This window comes from Humulus lupulus, chromosome 6, assembly GCF_963169125.1.
Source record: "Humulus lupulus chromosome 6, drHumLupu1.1, whole genome shotgun sequence".
Taxonomy (NCBI): Eukaryota; Viridiplantae; Streptophyta; class Magnoliopsida; order Rosales; family Cannabaceae; genus Humulus; species Humulus lupulus.
In genome coordinates, this window is record NC_084798.1 from 80,475,208 (window position 1) to 80,497,377 (window position 22,170).

Genomic DNA, 22,170 nt, shown 5'->3' on the forward strand with positions numbered 1-22,170 from the left:
ACAGTTTTACCGTCATTGGCTCTAGTTGCTGTAGCCTCCACCCATTTGGATACATAATCCACTGCCAATAGAATGTATTCATTGTTGTAAGATGGTGGAAAAGGCCCCATGAAATCGATGCCCCATACGTCAAACAATTCCACCTCAAGAATCCCCTGTAAAGGCATTTCATTTCTCCTCGAGATATTACCAGTTCACTGACACCTATCACAAGCTTTGACAAAAACATTGGCATCCTTGAATAATGAAGGCCAATAGAAACCACTTTGTAATACCTTGGCCGCTGTTCTTGATGCTCCAAAGTGCCCTCCGCATTGTTGAGTATGACAGTGATTAAGAATGGACTGCATCTCTTCTTCAGGAACACACCTTCTGATAATCTGGTCAACACAGTGCCTATAGAGAATAGGTTCCTCCCAATAGTAGTGTTTCACCTCAGAAAAGAATTTCTTTAATTGCTACTTTGACATTTCAGGAGGCACAATCTTGGCAACCAAGAAGTTCACTATGTCTGCAAACCAAGGGACAGCTAAAGTTTCACTTATCCCAAACAACTGCTCATCAGGAAAGTGATCATTGATTTGCACTGCCTTCTTATTTTCAGTCTCCTCCAACTCAAGTCTAGAGAGATGATCAACCACCACATTCTCGCTGCCCTTCTTGTCACGAATCTCCAAGTCAAATTCTTGAAGCAAAAGAATCCATCTAATCAGGTGGGGCTTGGCATCTTTCTTTGACATCAAATATTTAATGGCAGAGTGATCAGTGTAGACAATCACTTTGTTACCAATCAGATATGGTCTAAATTTGTCACAAGCAAACACAATAGCTAGCAACTCTTTTTCTGTAGTGGCATAATTCAGCTGAGCATCATTTAGAGTCCGAATAGCATAGTAAATAGACCTGAATACCTTGTCAATCCGCTGTCCCAGAACTGCCCCCACTGCATAGTCACTAGCATCGCACATCAACTCAAAAGGCAACTCCCAATTCGGAGCTATCACAATTGGAGCAGAAATAAGCTTTTCTTTCAAGAATTTGAAAGCCCTCAAACATTCGTCATTAAAATCAAAGACAATTCCATTCATAAGAAGATTTGAGAGAGGCTTGGACACCTTAGAGAAATCTTTGATGAATCTTCGATAGAACCCAGCGTGACCAAGAAAACTTCTAACTCCTTTGACTGAGACTGGTGGAGGCAGCTTTTCAATGGTAGAAATTTTTGCTCTATCTACCTCAATTCCCTCACTTGAGATTTTATGGCCAAGAACAATCCCCTCTTTCACCATAAAATGGCATTTCTCCCAATTTAGCACTAGATTTGCCATCTCACAACAACGCAACACGTTCTCCAAGTTACCCAAACAGAGGTCGAATGATGAACCAAAAACAGAGAAATCATCCATGAAAATCTCAATACACCGGTCTACCATGTCTGAAAATATGGCCATCATGCACCGTTGAAATGTTGCAGGGGCATTGCATAGTCCAAATGGCATTCTCCTGAAAGCAAATGTGCCATAAGGACATGTGAAGGTTGTTTTCTCTTGATCCTCTGGTGCAATAGCGATCTGATGATACCCAGAATACCCATCCAAGAAATAGTAGTAGTTATGGCCTGCCAATCTGTCAAGCATCTGATCAAGGAAAGGCAAAGGAAAATGATCCTTCCTTGTGGCCTTATTGAGCTTGCGGTAGTCTATACAAATCCGCCACCCCGTTACAATCCTTGTTGGAATGAGTTCATTGTTCTCATTTTTCACCACAGTCATTCCACCCTTCTTAGGTACCACTTGCACAGGGCTCACCCATGCGCTATCAAAAATTGGGTAGATTACCCCAACATCCAACCATTTAAGAATTTGCTCCAACACTACTTCCTTCATAGCTGGATTGAGTCTTCTCTGGGCCTCTATGGATGGCTTGCTATTCTCCTCCAAAAAATTTTTATGCATCACTGTCGATGGGCTGATTCCTCTAATATCTGCCAAGGTCCACCCAATGGCCAATTTATGCTCCCTTACACCCTCAATAGTTTCTCCAACTCTACCTTTGACAGGTCAGCTGACACAATGACAGGTAAAGTTTCATTCTCTCCTAGATAAGCATAGCGCAAGTGATCTGGGAGGACTTTTAATTCCAACTGCGGTGGCTGCTGAATGGAGGTTAGCGGTTTATCAGTCGCATCTGCTAGTTCTTGAAACTTCTTCCAATATGGTAAGAACGAGTTGATCCAGTTCACACATTCTCTGATCTCAGCATCATCATCATCGTCGCCGTCATCACCCAATAATATTGCCTCTAAGGCATCACTGCTCATTCTTCTCTTGGAGACTGCCTTTTCTATCACATCCACACTAAAGTAACTGTCACTAGCCACCGGATACTTCATAGACTTAAAGACATTAAAGACCACCTCATCTCCTTGAACTCTAAGCTTAAGCTCTCCTTTGTGAACATCAATAAGAGCTTGGCCTGTAGCTAGAAATGGCCTACCGAGAATAATTGGGACATCTGTGTCCTCCTCCATGTCTAGAACAATAAAGTCAGCTGGAAATATGAACTTATCTACCTTCACAAGAACATCCTCAATGATACCTCATGGATGTGTTAACGATCGGTCTGCGAGCTGTAAGGTGACAGTTGTTGGTTTTGCCTCCCCCAAACCAAGTCTTTTAAACACAGACAGGGGCATCAGATTGATACTTGCCCCCAGATCACATAAGGCGTGCTTACATTCAAACTTGCCAATGGTGCAAGGTATGGTGAAACTCCCCTGATCTCTCAGCTTTTGGGGTAACTTCCTTTGTAAAATTGCGCTGCACTCTTCAGTGAGTGCTACAGTCTCATAGTCCTCCATTCTCCTTTTCTTTGACAGAATCTCCTTCATGAACTTAACATAATTGGGCATCTGCTCCAAGGCCTCAACAAAAGGAATGTTTATGTGCAACTTTTTAAACACCTCAAGAAACTTAGAAAACTGTTTATCAAGTGTAGTCTTTCTAAGCCTCTGAGGGTATGGAACTCTAACTGGCTGCTCAATAACAACTGGCGGACTCTGTTCTGACTGCTGATGGTCTTCAGTAACCCTTTCTGAATCAGACTGTGCACCCATCGCTTTATTCTGAACCACTGCCTGTGGAGGTCTAGGCTGCTCAATTTGCTTCCCACTCCTCAGAGTAATTGCCTGAACTTGCTCCTTGGGGTTGACTTCAGTATTACTGGGCAAGTTTCCCTGGGGTCTGTTATTGAGCATATTGGCCAACTGCCCAACCTGTGTCTCAAGGTTTCGAATAGAGGATCTGGTCTCAGTCATAAATTGAGTCTGAGTATTAGTAAGAGTCAACAAGGCAGCTTGCAGTTCATTAGGCCTCTCAGGTTGAGGCATTGATTGTTGAGGCCTAGGTTGTTGTGATGACGAAGCTTGATGCATAGGTGGCTGAGGCATGTTATTTTGAAATTGGCCCTGAAATTGAGGTTGTTGGCCCTGATTATTCTTCCACGAAAAATTGGGATGATTTCGCCACCCAGGATTGTAAGTATTTGAGAATGGGTTATTGAGTGGCCTTTGAAAATTTCCCACTGCTTGAACTTGAGCATGATCCACTGGGGTGTTATTATTCATACAGATAGGGCACTGGTCGACAAAATGAGCACCACCACACATTTCACACCTCACTGCCATCTGAACCGCATTAGCAGATACACTGCTCTGTTGCAACTGCTTTGTCAAAGAGGCTACTTGCGCTGTTAAAGCAGTGATTGCATCCAGCTCATGCACCCCAGCTACCTTTCTAACTCCTGATGATCTTTCCTCAGACCACTGATGGTTGTTTGTAGCCATGTCCTCCAGCAACTCATAAGCACCAGTTGCGCTCTTGCTCATAAAAGTGCCACCCGCTGCAGCATCAATAATGGTTCTGGTTGTCGGACATAAACCATTGTAGAAATTCTGTACTAGCATCCACTATTCAATGCCATGATGAGGACATCTTCTCAGGAGTTCCTTAAACCGTTCCCAAGCCTCATACAATGACTCTCCATCATTCTGGCAAAAGTTATTGATATCTCCCCTCAATTTAGCAGCTTTGGACGGAGGGAAGAATTTAGACAAAAATTTCTGAGCTAGATCTTGCCAGGTGACAATAGAATTTGGCTGCAGCGAATTCAGCTAGCTTGTAGCTCTGCCCCTCAGAGAAAATGGGAAAAGCCTAAGCTTGATAGCGTCATCACTCACCCCATTATATCTGAAGGTTCCACACAACTCCAGAAAATTGGACAAATGAGTGTGAGGATCTTCAGAAGGCAACCCATTGAATTGCACAGAGGACTGCACCATTTGTAGAATAGCAGGCTTGATTTCGAAATTGTTGGCCTCTACAGCTGGTGGGCGTATACTATTTTGTACTCCCGTCAGAGTGGGCAGTACATAATCTCTCAGGCTCCTCTCAGCATTGTTCTGAGCCTGACCCCCTTGTACAACTCCAGGAATTAGAACATTCCTGCCATCCCCTTCATTCTGTGCCATCTTCACAGATTTCTGGGTCTCCCTCTTGTTCTTTTTGAGTTGCTTGCAAGACTTTTCAATCTCAGGATTCAGAGGAACAAGTGTGTCTTTTCCTTTTCTGCCACGCATATACCAAAAGTCACCTGAGATAGACAAATTAAGCAACTAAACAGATTAGAAACAAGAGAAATTAAAATCAAATTAGAATAAAAATTAATTAGACTGATATTGATAATTATTTTCAGTCCCCGGCAACAGCGCCAAAAACTTGTTGCGAAATTTATGCTGTGCAAGTGCACACAGTCGCAGTTCGTAATAAAATGGTAAAAACCAAGTATCGTCCTCAAGGACTGATTTATCAATTACCAATCAATTAATCTTTTAATTTTATTTGATTAAACAATATTCAGAGATTTTAAACTAAGAAAAATACTAACGAAGCAAAATGAAGAATTAAACAAATTAACAGAGAAAATACAATTAGGTCAATTATGATCCTCTATTTTCCACCCTCTTATTTCCTAATGCAAGCATCTATATCCCCTTCTCCCTATTCAAGAATAAGTTGCAGAAACAATTCGTAATCTGGTTAAGATTTACAAAATTCAATCTCAATGACAACTTCCTATATTTCTATGGTAAGTTGAATCATGAAGAAAGCATTAAACACGCAACTCAGAAAAATAGGCAAACAATTTAGATACTTTCCTTCTAAATTAAATTTGCATCCAAACAATCAAAGCATATCAAATTTCACTTTTCAGATTTCAATTTGATTCATAAAATAGCAATTAGAGGTGATCAATCAATAATCGCACAATTAACATAGATTGCAAGGAATTGAAAAAGATGAAGAAGAACATCAATTTTGCATTAAACCATAACAAGGGTTTCCAAAAGATTCACATAAAAGCCCTAAAAGAAAATTTAGCCTATGTTATTCATTCTAGCCATATGATAGTTCAATTACAAACATGAAAATTAACAGAAAAAGATGAAAAACTCAGGGACGAATCCTCCAATATGGTGTTCTTACTCCAGCCGTCGTTCTCCCCTTTTGCCTTGTCTCTGACGCCTATATGATTCCCAAAAATCCCTACTAAAAGTTCCCTCTGGAAAAGACTGAATTGCCCATAAAAAATAACCAGATATATCAGAAATCGCGAAACCAGCGCTGTAGCGCTACCCTTGTAGCGCTGTAGCGCTAAACTCAGAGCCGAAATGGGGGAAATCTGGGCACCAGCGCTGTAGCACTCTTTTGGTAGCGCTGTAGTGCTAAAGTAAGGAACCAACTTCCTGAAAACTGCATCCAAGCGCTGTAGCGCTGATGTTGTAGCGCTGTAGCGCTAAAGTCAGTGCCGAGCCTCTTCAAAATTTCTTCCTAGCGCTACGGCGCTCCCAAGGTGGCACTGTAGCGCTATTTACAGAACCAACAAAATTCACAAATCCGTCTCGATTTCATTCCATTTTCGCTCCTTTCCAATATTTGCATCACTTAACATTAATCACCCTGAAACAAGAACAAACGAGCATAATTCCGAACTAAAATAATCCTAACTAATGAAAAATAGCCTAAAAACTAGGACCATAAACGAGCCTAAAACTCGTTTATCAGACTCCGGTCCGCTTAAACCGAGCTCAGTGCATAATAAGCTGTCCTCGACTACCAGTGGCCAAGCCGCGCCCTGTGCGATAGTGTAACCCTTGGCACTCTTAGGTCGTTGGTTCACTGTTTACATGGCTTAATACCATCCTTTCAAGTATACATATTAGGGAGCACTTAGTCCCATTACAAATACCCAACCAGTTGCAGTTTTCTTACCTTTAGTCTCCGCGTTCACTGATTACGAGCGATGCTATCCGTTCCCGAGCCCTAGCTTTAACACCTAGTCACAACCAAGGTATTGGGTTCCATTAATATTCGAGTAAAGGTCTCCGGGGTACAATACTAGATTCCGGGACATTGAATTCCACCAAGCACGGTGGGGAAATCGATCCCGAGCACCCTAGGCTAGACTCCTGCGCCTAAAATCCCCAAATGTTCAAAAATGCACCCAAGGGTTACGGCCCTTGAAGCCTAGCTACGGCTCGCCTCTAAAACAGAACCAAGCCCCCTCCCAAAGAGCAGACACGCGCCGCGACCCTGACCTTGGACGCCGTGTCGCTTCCCTCTGGCCGAGCCTCCCTGGCTCCTTTGCATCCTAGGGCCGCAACTCTCTAGAACAGAGTCGCGACCCTTCCCTTTGTGCCTAGAAAAACCACCATTTCTAACATCCTAACCCCATCCAAAACCATTCCAAAGCATCCTAATTCAAAACCCATTAATCACAACACTTTTATCATGACTCTAACAACATATCCCAACAGAAATCCAGCCTAAAAACCTACTAAAACCCCATTTTGATTCTCTGAAACCCAGCAACTCTAAACACCAAAACCAATCATGCAAAACTAAAATTTTAACCTCTGAATACGAATTGAAACTTACCTCTTTTGCTGAACCACCTTCTTGATGAATTTCTGAGCTAAAGTCTAAGCTTTCAGCTTAATTCAATCCTTAAACATTAAAACCATAAACACCTCAATATTCAGCCAAAACTCAGAATTTTAACTCCCAAAAACAAGCTCAATTCTTACCTTGATCCTAGTTGGGTGTCCCTTAGCTGAGTACTAAGCTAAACCTTCATGATTTCAGCTCAATCATAGAAATTTCCAGCTGAATTTTCCCTTAGATTTTCTATGGTTTCTTGAAAGAGAAGAGAGAAGGAAGAGAAGTGAAGAGAAGAGAAGAGAGAAGAAGAGCTGAGGTCGGTTTGTTTCATTCCTCTGTTTTCATTAACTTAGTCTAATCCTAATAAATTAAGTCAATCCCGAGGCTCGGGGTGCCGCAAACGTCCCCGAGGGCAAAACGGTAAATTTCCCCAATATTCCCGCCTAAGCTTCCTATCCTCAAATATATCTCCATATATTTATTTCCATAACCCGATAGTTTAAATAACTACTCGATACCTAAAATACCCCTGACTTATCCAAAGTCAACTACTAAGCCCCATTGTGACTTTTCCCGCTATCTAGCTCCCTAGGATCGCCTCAAGTCGCTCACTGCAAATCTACCCACATAATAATGTGGTTCTCATAGATATAAAATTTAACCACATTTACATTCAAATAATCATACAAGCATGCATTAAATCAATAAATTCACTCATAAGTCAATTATGCCTTCACGACACACTAATCAGGGCCCTTAAGCCATATTAGTGATTTTGGGTCGTTACATTTTGTAACGTCCCAATTTCCCTAATATGACTTATTGCCATGATTAGGGGGCCAAGAGGGTAATAATTGATTTATTATGTGACTTATATTATAATATGAATGTAGTTGCATGTTTAGGCGTATTAAGCATGCATATGGGCCCATTTCTTATTAGAAGGGCATTTTCGTAATTATGGCCCATTGAGGGCATATTTGTATGTATATATATGTGTTGTATTGATTGAAACCACATTATTATGTGGATATATTTGAGTTATTTGGCATGAGGCGATCCTCGGGAGCAAGTTAGCGGTTTAGTCATAACGGGGTCAAAATACTCGACTCGAGGTGGGCCTAGGGGTATTTTGGTAATTTAGTACATTACTGAGATTTATCAGGTAATGGGAAATTACTTAGTAATTATTTGAGGATATTAGAAGTAACGAGAATAATGAGGTGTTAATTGAGATTAGCAGGAAAAGTGACAAATGACTAATTTGCCCTTAAGGGCATTGAAGAGTACATTAGTGGGCAAGGGGCATTTTGGTCCTTTCCTTCCTAGTAGTGACTTAGTCACTGAGTTCCTTCAGAGGTAGGAAATAGAGAAACACAAACTCAGCACCTCACACACTCTATCTCTCGTTCCTCTTTATATTTTGAAGCTCTTGGTGAGTTTTGATTACTTTGAGGAGGGAAAAGCTTGGGACATGGAAAATTAAAGCTAGGATTGAATTGGAAACAGCTGATGGATCGTGATTCTCAGTTGAGGTAAGATTGTGCTTTGGTTTTTGGTGAATTTCTGATGTGGTTTAAGTTTTGGTTAAGTTTTAAACTTTTGGTTGGGTTAAGGATTTGACTTGGTTTTTGGGGTGTTTGTGTTGCTTATGATGTGTTATTGAGACTCTTAGACTCATTTGGGACCTTGGTGCAATTTTGGGATGAGATTTTGTGAGTTTTACCTTGGAGAAAATGGTGGAAAAACCCAGAAAATTTGGTTTCACCCAGAGGAGCCGCGATGCTATTCTTCCTAGACACAGCGCTGAGGCGGTCCAGGGCAAGGTGGCTCTAGCTGAGTGTCGCGGTGCCAGGCCATTTTCAGGGGCCTTAGTTTTGTAGTTTTTAGGGCATAGGCCCAGGGGCTCGGGGGACAATTTCACCACCCCGTGTAGTGGAATTTGAAGTCCCGAGAGCACGAGATTAGTCCCGGGGTTCATTTATTGAATCAAATGGTAATGAGAACGTTATTTATGGGTTGTGACTAGGTTACCGCTAGGGCTTGGGAGATGATCGTTCTCGGGAGTCGTGCTTGCTTGCTTGCACTTGGACCAAATGTAAGAAAACTACACCCAGTACGTGATGTATGTGATTAGGACTTGGCCCAGTTGTTAAATATAGTTATGATTAGGGCTCGGGCCCTTGTGAATGAGCATGATTATGATTATGCCTGTGATTTTTTGGTTAAGCATGTTTGAATGCTCTGTATCTGGATAATAGTTAATTGATGTATACTTGTCTACATTATCTAATTGAAAAGGCTTGACTTATAAGTCAAGGACGACAAAAGTGCACTGAACGCTGGTCGAAAGGTTTGACTTATAAGTCAAGGGCGGTAATAGCGCACTGAGCGCTGGTTGATATGGTTAGGCGTAATCAGGAGCATGATATACGCTTGACCGACCCTATGGTCGTTGGAAAATTAAAGCGCCAGGTATGGTGGGCCAACTCTAAGGTTGGTTATACAGAGAATAGGGAAATGGACCCCGGGGTGACTCTATAGTCCCATATCTTAGGGAAACGAGCTCTGGTATGAATTATTATTCATTTATTTAGGGCAGCGGCCCTGGGGTGACTATATGGTCACATATTTAGGGAAACAGGCCACGGTGTGACATTGTAGTCATTTATCTGAATAGAATGCATGCATGAGTATGGTTATTACTGCTAGGCATGCTTATTCTAATTTTGTAATATGTTATTAACTGCTTATGAGCATGTTTAAGTTTTCTTGCTGAGCCTTGGCTCACGGGTACTATGTGGTGTAGGTAAGGAAAAAGGGAAGCTGGACCAGCCATGAGTTGGAGAACTTCAGTGGCGATGTGTACATATGCGGCTGCTTGACCACCACGATCGAGGTTTCTCAGAGGAACTAGGGTCAAACCCTATTTTTTCGCTTAGGTCAGCTGGTTGTAACTTTTAAATTGTAATTTGACTTATAAACATTATTTTGGGATCTCATGTATGAACGTAAACATTTTAATGAATTGGTTATTCCTTTTGACAAAATTTTTAACCTTAAATCGTTAATCATGTTTAGTTACATTATTTAAAACACACAGTGTAACGGTCTTGGCTATCCAGGGCGTTACAACTTGGTATCAGAGTGTGCCAAGGTTAAGGGTTCCTGAAGACTGGGAAAGCATATACCCTCACCACTAAAGACAAGCTTGACTTAGGGTTTGGTAACTAATTATGTGGTTATGTGTTTAACTACTTAAATAGGATATAAATGCCTTAATTGTCTGCTTTATTAGAAAGCATGAGATATTCTGATAGGGCTTGGCCTTTGACTGTTGTATGATTTATAAAGACATGCTTATTAGCACTGAAATTATTTGTGAATGTGAAAGAAATGCTCATTAGTGCTGTTATATGTATGCGTAAGCAATGAAATGCTTATTTGCATCGCTATTTGTTTATAAATGCCACAAAATGCTTATTAGCATTGTTATCTGTTTGTAAATGTCAGAGGTGCCACCTGCGTTGGTGCCAGAAGTAATACAACCGTAAGAGGTTGGGAACAAATGGGAACCTCTCTATGAAAGGTTGGGAACAAATGGGAACCTCTCTATGAAAGGTTTAGAATGGGAATCTCAGAGGTTGGGAACAAATGGGAACCTCTCTATGAAAGGTTTAGAATGTAGCACCCTCCAGTTTTTGAGGGTAGTGTAGATCCGGCCAAGGCTGAACAGTGGATGAGTATGGTTATCGCTATCCTGGATTTTATGAGGGTAGTTGGTAATGAGAGGGTGGCCTGTGCCACATACATGTTTCAGGAAGGATGCCCGAATGTGATGGGAAGTGAATACCATGGATTGGAAGGAGTTCAAAATGGTATTCAATGAAAAGTATTACAATGATACAATTACGGCTGCAAAGGCAGAGGAATTCAGTAAGTTGCTGGAGGGAAATATGTCAGTGACAGAATATACACTGAGGTTTGAAAGATTAGCCAAGTTTGCTGTAGAATTAGTACCCACTGATGGGACAAGGAAAGAAAGTTTCCTTTAGAGGCTACAACCTATGATAGCCTGGGATGTTCGCATTACCACTGTGCATGGAGTGACAACCTCTGCACAGGTGATAGAGAAAGTCCTTACTGTAGAGGGCGCAAATAACAAAATACCGACCTTATGGTAATTGGAAAATTAAAGCGCTAGGTACGCTAGGCCACCTCTAACGCTGGTTATACAGAGAATAGGGCAATGGACCCCGGGATGACTTTATAGTCCCATATCCTAGGGAAACAAGTCCCGATATGAATTATTAGTCATTTATTTAGGGCAGCGGCCCCAGGTTGACTTTATGGTCACGTATTTAGGGCAACGCCCCCATTGTGACACCGTAGTCACTTATCTGAATAGAATGCATGCATGAGTAGTGGTATTACTGCTAGGCATGCTTATTCAGATTCTGTAATATGTTATTAACTGCTTATGAGCATGTTTAAGTTTTCTTGCTGAGCCTTGGCTCACGGGTGCTATGTGATGTAGGTAAAGGAAAAGGGAAGCTGGACCAGCCATGAGTTGGAGAACTTTGGTGGCGATGTGTACATATGTGGCTGCTTGACCACCACAACCGGGGTTTCTTAGAGGAACTAGGGTCAAACCCTATTTTGTCGCTTAGGTAGGCTGGTTGTAACTTTTGAATTGTAATTAGCCTTTTAAATATTATATTGGGATCCCATGTATGAACGTAAACATTTTAATGAAATGGTTATTCCTTTTGAACAAATTTTTTAACCCTAAACCGTTAATCATGTTTAGTTACACGTTTATGGCCAAGAGACTTGTTTAGAGAGTGTAGCACTATTTAAAACACACAGTGTAACGGTCTTGGCTATCCAGGGCAATACAACTTGGTATCAAAGTGTGCCAAGGTTAAGGGTTCCTGAAGACTGGCAAAGCATGTACCCTCGCCACTAAAGAAAAGCTCGACTCAGGGTTTGGTAACTATTTATTTGGTAATGTGTTTAACTTCTTAAATATGATATAAATGCCTTAACTATCCACTTTATTAGGAAGCATGAGATATTCTGATAGGGCCTGGCCCTTGAATGCTGTATGATTTATAAAGGCATGCTTATTAGCACTGAAATTGTTTATGAATGTGAAAGAAATGCTTATTAGCTTTGTTATATGTATGCGTAGGCCATGAAATGCTTATTAGCATCACTATTTGCTTATAAATGCAAGAAAATGATTATTTTTTGGTAAATCAGCTAGCTTGTATTATGCACAACAATTACAATCACCAATCAATTACATACTCCAACCACTAAAACAAAAAATTATTAATTACATTATAAATCTCTAACCCAAGCTAAATCTTCCTTTCCCAGATTCTTAGCCAATAACCAGCTAAGTCTAATACAAATTTCATATTTAATACTCTGTATTACATAACCCACTAGCGGCACCTGAAGCTTCCAAAGTGCTGAGTTTCTAGCTCGCCAAGTGTGGTATATACAAGCACTAATTGAACTAGTATATACTCTTCTTCTGCATGCAGAATTTCTACTTCTTCTGATCCAATTCAACAACCCAGCCAGTTCAAAATGATGAGAACCTATCCCTAACCAAGTCAAGATAGGCTCCAAACAACTTTTAATGAACATACACTCAAAAAACAGATGCCGATGACTTTCACCGCACTGTCCACAGATAACACACATAGTATTTTGAGTTATTCCAAATCGGAAAAGCCTATCCCTAGTCGACAGCCTTTGCTTTAACACCAACCATGTAATAAACTTGTGCTTAGGATGACCAAGTCTATCCCAAATTGAAGCATATTTCCACTTGTTTTCTGCAATATTCTTCGTCACGTTGTACACTTTAGCTATACTGTAAAAAGACCAGCTGGAAACGGTTTGATGATACATGACCTTTAATTCTTCCTTGACTTTAACTAATTGCTTCCAATATCAACTACTAGTGCTAGGTGCCACATAATCCCACCAATCTTCTTGCTTTATGTAAACAGCATGAATCCACTTCACCCACATATTATCTTCCTTGTTGGCAATTGCCCAAACATATTTCCCTAAAGCACACTTATTCCATAGCCTTATGTCCTTAAAACCCAGACCCCCTTTCTGTTTTGGTTTACTAATCTCTGTCCAGGAGACTCTCTCATGACCCTCCTCATTATCACCACTCTTCCATAAGAAAACTCTACATATCTGATTAATACGATCTATCACTGCACTAGGCAAGACAATCATTTGGGACCAATAAGTATTAACGGACATCAACACAGAGTTAATAAGAACACACCTCCCTGCATAAGATAGGTTCCTGGAGGTCCAAATTCGAATCCTTTTCACCATTTTATCCACCAAACTCTCACACTCTGCTATGGAAATTCTTTTGTTGCTTATTGACAACCCCAAGTATTTTAATGGGAGCTTACTTCGCTGAAAACTAGAGATCGCAGACAGCTAATGCCAACAATCCTCCTGAAGCCCAACTCCATATATGGCAGATTTCGATTTATTAGCCTTCAAACCAGATGTCTCAGAAAAAAGATGGAATCCTCTCAATAACATGTAAGCTGCCTTGAAGTCTCCTTTGCTAAACATCAGTAGATCATCAGCAAAGCACATATGGGTTAACTGTAAACTGCCACATCTAGGGTGAAAATGAAAACCAGGCTGTTTAGCTACTTTAGCTAAAATTCTAGTAAGATACTCCATCCCAATCACAAACAGTAAAGGAGACATCGGGTCCCCTTGCCTAACCCCTCTTCTAGCATTAATAAGCCTCGTAGGAACCCCATTAATCATGAGAGAGAATTTGGCTGTAGTCACACAACTCATTACTAACTGAACAAATTGATCAGGGAACTTAAGGGCAGTCGACATTTCTTGTAAAAATTTCCAATCCAAAGAGTCATAAGCTTTCTACAGATCTATTTTGAAGAGGCACGCTACCTGAGCACTTTTCCTCCCATACCCCCTAACTAGATCTTGACAAAGCATTATGTTATGGGCTATGTTCCTGCCTTTTATAAAGCCACTCTGATTCTCAGATATAATTGAAGGGAGAATCTCTCTAAGTCTAGAACATATCAGTTTGGTGGCTATCTTATAGACCACATTGCAACAAGAAATAGGCCTATACTCACTAACATTCTTAGGGCAATTCGATTTGGGTATAAGGGCTATGTTTGTGGTATTGATCTCTTTAAGGATTTTCCCTGAATGAAGGAAGGAAAGAACTGCCTGAGTTAGATCATCACTTGTGATATTCCATGATTGTTTAAAGAATGCACTACTATAGCCATCCGGACCAGGTGCCTTCTCATCAGGGATCGAGTAATGAGCAGCCTTAACCTCTTCTGCAGTATATTTCCTTAATAAAAATTCAGATTGCTGCTCTGAAATCGTAGCTCCTGCTTGCACCACCGAATCTAAAACCATCCTTTTGTCTCTCAATTCTGATCCTAACAACTCTTCATAATACTCATAAAAAGCTTTGTGAACCTCTTCCTGATTATCCAACCAATTGCCTTTCATGTCCCAAATCGAGTAGATGGCATTCTGAATATGCCTATTCCGAATGCTATTATGGAAAAGTTTAGTATTCTCATCCCCATGCTTGAGCCAATCCTCTTTGACTTTCTGTTTAAGAAACTGAACCAGATTTTTATGTGCCTGCTGATAGTCTTTTCTTCTTGATATCTCCTCTTTTATCAAATGGTTATTACCAGGATCAATTTGTAATTGCCCTTGGATTTCTAGCATTAGTTTATGCTTCTTTGCCTCTTGCACAAATACATCCCCTTTCCTTTCTCTATTAAGCTTTTTCAACTCCACTCTAAGCCTTTTTAATTTTGTTATCAAGCAAAACATTGGAGTCCCCTTAACCTCCTTTCTCCAATTCTCAGCAACTGTCCTGTGAAAGCCCTCAAGATTACTCCAAAAGTTGAAAAATCTGAAAGGTTTCTTATTCTCAGAAAGAGATCCAAAATTCACCATAAACGGGCTATGGTCCATATCACCTTCAGGGAAAAAAATAACTTCAGCAGTAGGAAGCTTTTCTATCCAGCACTCATTAGCCAAAACTCTATCAAGTTTAGCATACACTCTGTCTTTTCCTGCTTGCTTATTATTCCAAGTAAAATATGTACCCGAATACTTCATATCAATTAACCTGCAATGCTCCACACAGTGTTGAAAGGAAGTTAATTCTGAACCATTACCATGATAAGGAAAATGATCTTCAGGAGATAATACTGCATTGAAGACTCCCATTACAATCCAAGGGCAAGTAATACCATGAGCCATGTTTTCCAAATCCTCCCAAGGCCTCTCCCTACCTAACATATCATTACATGCATACACCACTGTAATGGACATTTGACACCATTTTTGGCTATGACAGCAAAATGCATCCATTGGCTAGTACACCCTCGAATATCCACATCATAACTCAAAGGGTTCCAAGCCACTACAATTCTACCATTAGGATGATGCATTAAGTTTGTAGTAAAGCACCATCCCTTAAACATATTAAGGTATAAAGACCCCATATTTGGAGCCTTTACCCTTGTTTCTAGGAGGCTAACAAAACCAATTCTTTTGTTAGAGATCATTCTCATGACCTCCCTTTGTTTATTGGTTTTGTTAAGCCCCCTAACATTCCACCCAAATAGTCTATCCATTTATGAATGGAGGCTCTCCCCCTCCACTCATATTAGACCTCATTTCCTGTAATGTTTCCCCAACAATAACCTCAGCTTCTGAATAATGTCCTAGCACCGAAAATAGATTTCTCTCTTTCACCTCCTTAGTCTTACCCACTATTCCTTTCTTCCCAGTAAGAGATAGGTTCTCCTCTCTTTTCTCCTCTTCTGGTCCCTGCCTCTGGATTGTAATGTCTCCAGTCATAGACTGATCTAACTTAGGAGCTCCACTTTTCTTCTCTTGCCAGACTTTTGATGGTTCGCCTTGATTCATCCTCTTCTTACAAACTTCCTTCCTGTGACCTATCCCTTTATAGTGCATACAGATATCAGGTTTCCATTCATAATGCACTCCCACATACACAAACTCCCCATTTTCATCTTCAAACTTGATTTGTTATGGTAATTATTTTGTTAAATTCACTTCAATTAGGACCCGTGCATATTGTAACTTCTCTCTTGCCAGGGTTGCTCGATATTGCTTCACCATTTTTCCAATTGTGCCGACAATATTTGCCATTGACCTCTCACCCCAGTATTTCAATTCAAGATTGCTTAATTGGGCCCAAATCGGAACCGTCAGTATTGTTTCCTTAGTAAATTTAGAGTTAGGATCCCAACTCTTCATGATAAGAGGCTTCCTATCAAAGAATTGATAACCACCATTCAGTATTCCATCCCTAGCCTCCATCGAATTAAACCTGAGAATAAAGACCCCTGGAGCTAATAGAGCTATTTTATCAATTCCCTTATCTCTCCAGATTCGACGAAAATATCCTTCCATCACCGAAATTGGTGGGTTTGCTCTAAGGACATAACAGACCAAAGCTGAGTTCCAATATTGAATCTCATCTTCAATATCTGCTGCTTCTATCTTTACACAATTATCCTCAATATGCAGAACATAATTAGTTTTAGATGTACCTGATTGCGCGTTCTTCCCCGATCCTCCTTTCAGAACCCCCAACCAATCATTGAGTGTTTGTTTCACCATAGATCGACAATTCAAACCATCTTGTTCCAATTCTGCGCCAATCAGAGATTGTTTAATCTGATTAGCCACATCCTCTTTCTCCAACACTGTTCCGATCTTAGATTGCAAAGAAGAATCCTGCATTTGACCCTCCTCAGAAATATCCAGTCGAATTCCATCAGCTTCCTCTTCTTCGTCAAACACCATCGCCTCCACCCCTAGGATGCCAGCCATAGATTTTACTTTGATGACTGGATCCGAGAAAGATGGCCCTCTTTTCTTCTTCCCTGGCGATTTCTTCTTCAATCTCGGTCTCCCTGCCATGGCACCAGCTCAAGCTGAAGAGAGAGCAGGAAATTCAAATTTTTTTTTTTTGTTAAGAAAATAATTATTAGCATTGTTATCTGTTTATAAATGTCAAAGGTGCCACCTGAGTTTGTGCCGGTAGTAGTACAACCATTAGAGGTTGGGAACAAATGGAAACCTCTCTATGAAAGGTTCAGAAAGCAGCACCCTCCAGTTTTTAAGGGCAGTGTAGATCCGGCCAAGGACAAACAATGAATGAGTATGGTTATCGCTATCCTGGATTTTATGAGGGTAGTTGGTAATGAGAGGGTGGCCTGTGCAACATACATGTTTCGGGAGGATGCCCGAATTCGGTGGGAAGTAATATCCCAGACCAGGAATGTGAATACCATGGATTGGGAAGAGTTCATAATGGTATTCAATGAAAAGTATTACAATCATACAGTTACGACTGCAAAGGCATAGGAATTCAGTAAGCTACTGGAGGGAAATATGTCAGTGACATAGTATACACTAAGGTTTGATAGATTAGCCAAGTTTGCTGCAGAATTGGTACCCACTGATGGGACAAGGAAGGAAATGTTCCTTCAGAGGATACAACGTATATAGCCTTGAATGTTTGAATTACCACCGTGCCTGGAGTGACAACCTATGCACAAGTGGTAGAGAAAGCCTTTACTGCAGAGGGTGCATATAACAAAATCTGGCGAGAGAACGTGGCTAGGAGAGACACTAGGAGGATGTGTAGTGTCCCAAATTCCCTAATAAGTCTTAGTGCCTTAATTAGGGGGCCAGGAGGGCAATGACTAATTAATTACATTATTATGTGATGATATGCATGATTATATGAATTATGTGAGTTATATTATAATATGAATGTATTTGTATGTTTAGGTGTATTAAGCATGCTTGTGGGCCGTTTCTTATTAAAAGGGCATTTTTGTAATTTTGGCCAGCTGAGGGAAAATTTGAATATATATGGGTTATATGTTGAGACCACATTATTATGTGGATATATTTGGGTTATTCTGCACGAGGCGATCCTAGGGAGCAAGTTAACAGTTTAGTCATAACGAGGTCAAATACCCTGCTTGGGTTGAGCCTAGGGGTATTTTGGTAATTTACTACATTACTAGGGTTTATCGGGTAATGGGAAATTATTTAGTGACTACTCGAGGGTATTGGAGGTAAAGAGAATTATGAGGCGTTAATTATGATTAGCGGGAAAAAGTGGCTAAAGACGGTTTTCCCCTTGAGAGCGTTAGGGAGTAAGCTATTGGGCAAGGGGAAATTTGGTCTTTTCATGCCACGAGAGTGACTTAATCACTAGTTTGCTTTAGGGGAAGGAAACAAAACACAGCTCTCACCTCAGCTTTCTCTCTCTCTCTCACATACCTTTGGAGGGCTTTGTTTATTTTGAGGAAATGGCTTGGGAATTGAAGGGGGATTGGAGCTAGGATCGAAGTGGAATATCATAAGGGTCATGATTGTTCTTTAAGGTAAGGTTATGCTCTATTTTTCTGATGAATTTCTGCAGAGGTTAAGTTTCAGCAAAGTTTTAAGCTGTGGTTGGGTTTTGATTTGGGTTAAAGATTTGGCTTGGTTTTTGAGGTGTTTGTATGACTTACGATGTGTTGGTTAGAGTTTAAGACTCATTTGGGACCTTGGTGCAAGGTTGGGGGTGAGATTTTGGAAGTTGTGGCTCGGAGAAAATGGTGGAAAAACCCAGAATTTTCTGGGTTTGCGTAAGAGTGCCGCGATGCTATTCTTCTGAGCCGCGGCGTTGGGGTGTTCCAGGGTAGGGGGTCTTGGCTGGGTGCCGCGGTGCCTGTTAGGTTGTGCCGTGACGCTAGGCCATTTTTTGGGGCCTTGATTTTGTAATTTTAGGGCATAGGCCAAGGGGCTCGAGGGACGATTTCACCACCTTGTGTGGGGGAGTTTGGAGTCCCGAGAGCATGGGATTGGTGTAGAGTCTAAGAACTTTACTTAGCTAAGTTAGATAGTTGTATAATAGTAATAATATCATTATCTTTATGACTGTGGATTTTTGGTTCAGACCGGGATTTATTTGGACACTCATAGTAGTACTTGTAGATTTTCTAAGTTTAACCTATAGTTTGAGAATATTAATTTTAACCTAAGGTTTGATTAATATGACTGATATTGAGGATAATATTTAATATACTATAAGGTTTAGATAAGAACCAATTAGATAATAGCACATGTTATGTATGGGTTTATTTATGATTAAGTAGTTTGAGGATTAAATTTATTAAGGTTAAAATTTGAATACCCTAAGGTCAGTCAGCAGCTTTGAAAACGTTAGAAGGCTTAGTCAAGGCTATTTACTCAATTTAAATTAAGCTAAAAATGTGCAATTTCATGTTTAAATATTCAGCGTATGCCGATATATCGCAGCTATAGGGGGCGATATATCGCAGCACGAAGATACGAAAAACACGAAACGTTGCACGATTGCCTCGGGCATACTAGCCCAGGCGATATATCGCCTACAGGGGGTGATATATCGCCCCTCTCAGCATATTTTAAAAGTTTTCAAAAATGTTCTCCATTCAAACCTTCAACCTCTTGATGAGTCCAGCATCTTTTTGAACGAGTCTTCAGCTTCTGCTGAATGATAATTCAAATTATTTTCACTTAAAAAGCCATTATTTTTATTCAAGTTAAATGAAGATCTTTTCATTCCTAAACTCTATAAATAGGACCTAGTACCCAGCCATTTATTCATCTATTACTCTAAGTTCAGAGGCTGCAAGTTGCTAGGTGAGTGTGAGAGTGTAAACACTTGGGTTGGGAATTATAAGATTGATCACTATAAGCTTACCAACCACTTGGGGAAGTAAGGTTTATTCACATTTCGGTTCAAGGTTTAGATTGATTATAAAAGTACTCAAGGTATCCCAAACTCTAGTCCATTTCTGTATTATGTTCTTTAAAGTTCTCATAGTCTTCTACTCATTCTAACATTATTCTTATTCTTGGTTAGGAAATCCAAGTTCTTAAGCACAAGGTTTTTGGTAAGTATATTTTGATAGCATAGTCCCTTTTTCACTTTCATCCCTTTTCTTCAATATACTCACCATATTATGGTTTTTAGGAGTGTTCCAAGGTCCCAAATCAGTTCTCATATCCCGGTTATTTTGGTAAGGAAAATAGGATAGGATTTATGTGTTATATGATTTTATATGTTATCTTATGATTTTATGTTATGTAATATGTTTTGTTAAGTATGATTGTAGACTTGGGCATATGACCTATATGACTAATAAGCCCCAAATAGATTATGGGCATATGACTTGCTTAGCTAGCAAGACCCCACTAATCTAATGGGCATATGACTTGCTTAGTTTATGGGACCCCAAGTAATAATGGCCATTATAGTATGTATGTGACATAAGTGTTATGATATGTTTTATGTTGCATTATGAATTTTTATGTATATGGCTATATGTTAGATTTTCCTTGTTGGGCATTAGGCTCATTCCTTTTATGTTTATATGTGCAGGAAAATAGCTATAGTGGCGGGAAAGGTTCGTAGATGCTTGGGGAATGTGTATTGAGGCAGAATGGATTCAAAGAGCCGAGAGTTTCGATTCGAGGATGTAGTTTTTGTTCTTATGGTTTTTATATGTATTTTTCTGCATTTTATTATGTAATCTCTTTTTAAATTATCATTATGTCATGTTTTGGTTTTAAAACAATGGGATCCCATATCCTAACTTATATTTTATGTAAGTTTGACCTTTGTTTTTTTTAAGTTTTAATAAAGTTATGATCTTATCACTTGTAAGTGTTATTAAGAATTAGTGTTTATGTATAGTTTTCGTTAATGGTCCAAAAGTCTAGAGTAGTTGGGTCATTACAATTGGTCCTGGGGTCCAATTATGGAATCGAATGGTAATGAGAACGTTATTTATGGGTTGTTACTAGGTTGCCGCTAGGGCTTGGGAGCAGATCATTCTCGGGGGTCATGCTTTCTTGCTTATTTTCTTGTGCTTAGACCATAGGTGAGAAAACTACACCCAATATGTGAGATATGTGATTAGGGCTTGGCTCGATTGTCCGACCCAATGGTCGTGGAAAATTCAAAGCACCATGTACGTTGGGCTAGCTTCAAGGCTGGTTATACAGAGGATAAGGCAATGGTCCCCGGGGTGATTTATTAGTCCCATATCCTAGGGCTGGGCCCCAACATGATTCTTTAATCATTTATTTAGGGCAACAAGCCCTGGTGTGACGCTGCAGTCACTTATCAGAATAGAATGCATGCATGAGTATGGTTATTACTGCTAGACATGCTTATTATGATTATGTAAAATGTTATTAACTGCTTATGAGCATGTTTAAGTTTTCTTGCTGATCCTTGGCTCATGAGTACTATGTGGTGCAGGTAAGGGGAAAGGGAAGCTGGACTAGCCATGAGTTGAGGAGCTTTAGTGGCGACGTGTACATTTGCGCCTGCTCGACCACCACGGCCGGGGTTTCTTAGAGGAACTAGGGTCCAACCCTATTTTGCCGCTTAGGTCGGCTGTTTGTAACTTTTGAGTTGTAATTACCCTTTTGGAACTGTAATTGACTTTGTTAATGTTTATTTTGGGATCCCATGTACGAACTTAACGTTTTAATAAAATGAACGTTCCTTTCATCCAAATTTTTTAACCCTAAGCCGTTAACAACGTTTAGTTACACGTTTATGGCCAAATGACTCGTTTAGCGAGTTTAACACTATTTAAACACACATTGTAGCAGTCTTAGCTATCCAGGGCGTTATAACTTGGTATCAGAGTGTGCCAAGGTTAAGGGTTCCTGAAGACAGGCTGGGCATGTAAACTCACCACTAAAGACAAGTTCGACTCATGGTTTGGTAACTATTTATGTGGTTATGTGTTTAACTGCTTAAATAGGATATAAATGCCTTATCTGCCTATTAGGAACGAGTTTCCTAATACGCAGCGGAATAGTGATGGATTGGCCCAGTGTATAACACAAATTTTATAACATATTTAAACTACTTTTAAATATGCAGATCCATTAATATACATACATTAATCATAAACAAGAAAATAATAAAGAACATCCCTCTTGATGCCTATCAAGTGTCCTTGCTATCTTTCAATAAAATTATAAACGATGTTCCTAT

The 22,170-nt window shown here is 40.1% G+C and overlaps 1 non-coding gene across 1 annotated transcript; it reads left to right on the forward strand.

Annotated features, from left to right (window-relative positions):
• The first annotated feature begins 3,974 nt into the window (after positions 1–3,974).
• On the forward strand, positions 3,975–4,081 carry LOC133787434 (small nucleolar RNA R71). The gene has a single exon (XR_009872457.1). It is a non-coding gene; the product is annotated as a small nucleolar RNA R71 (small nucleolar RNA).
• The last annotated feature ends 18,089 nt before the right edge of the window (positions 4,082–22,170 follow it).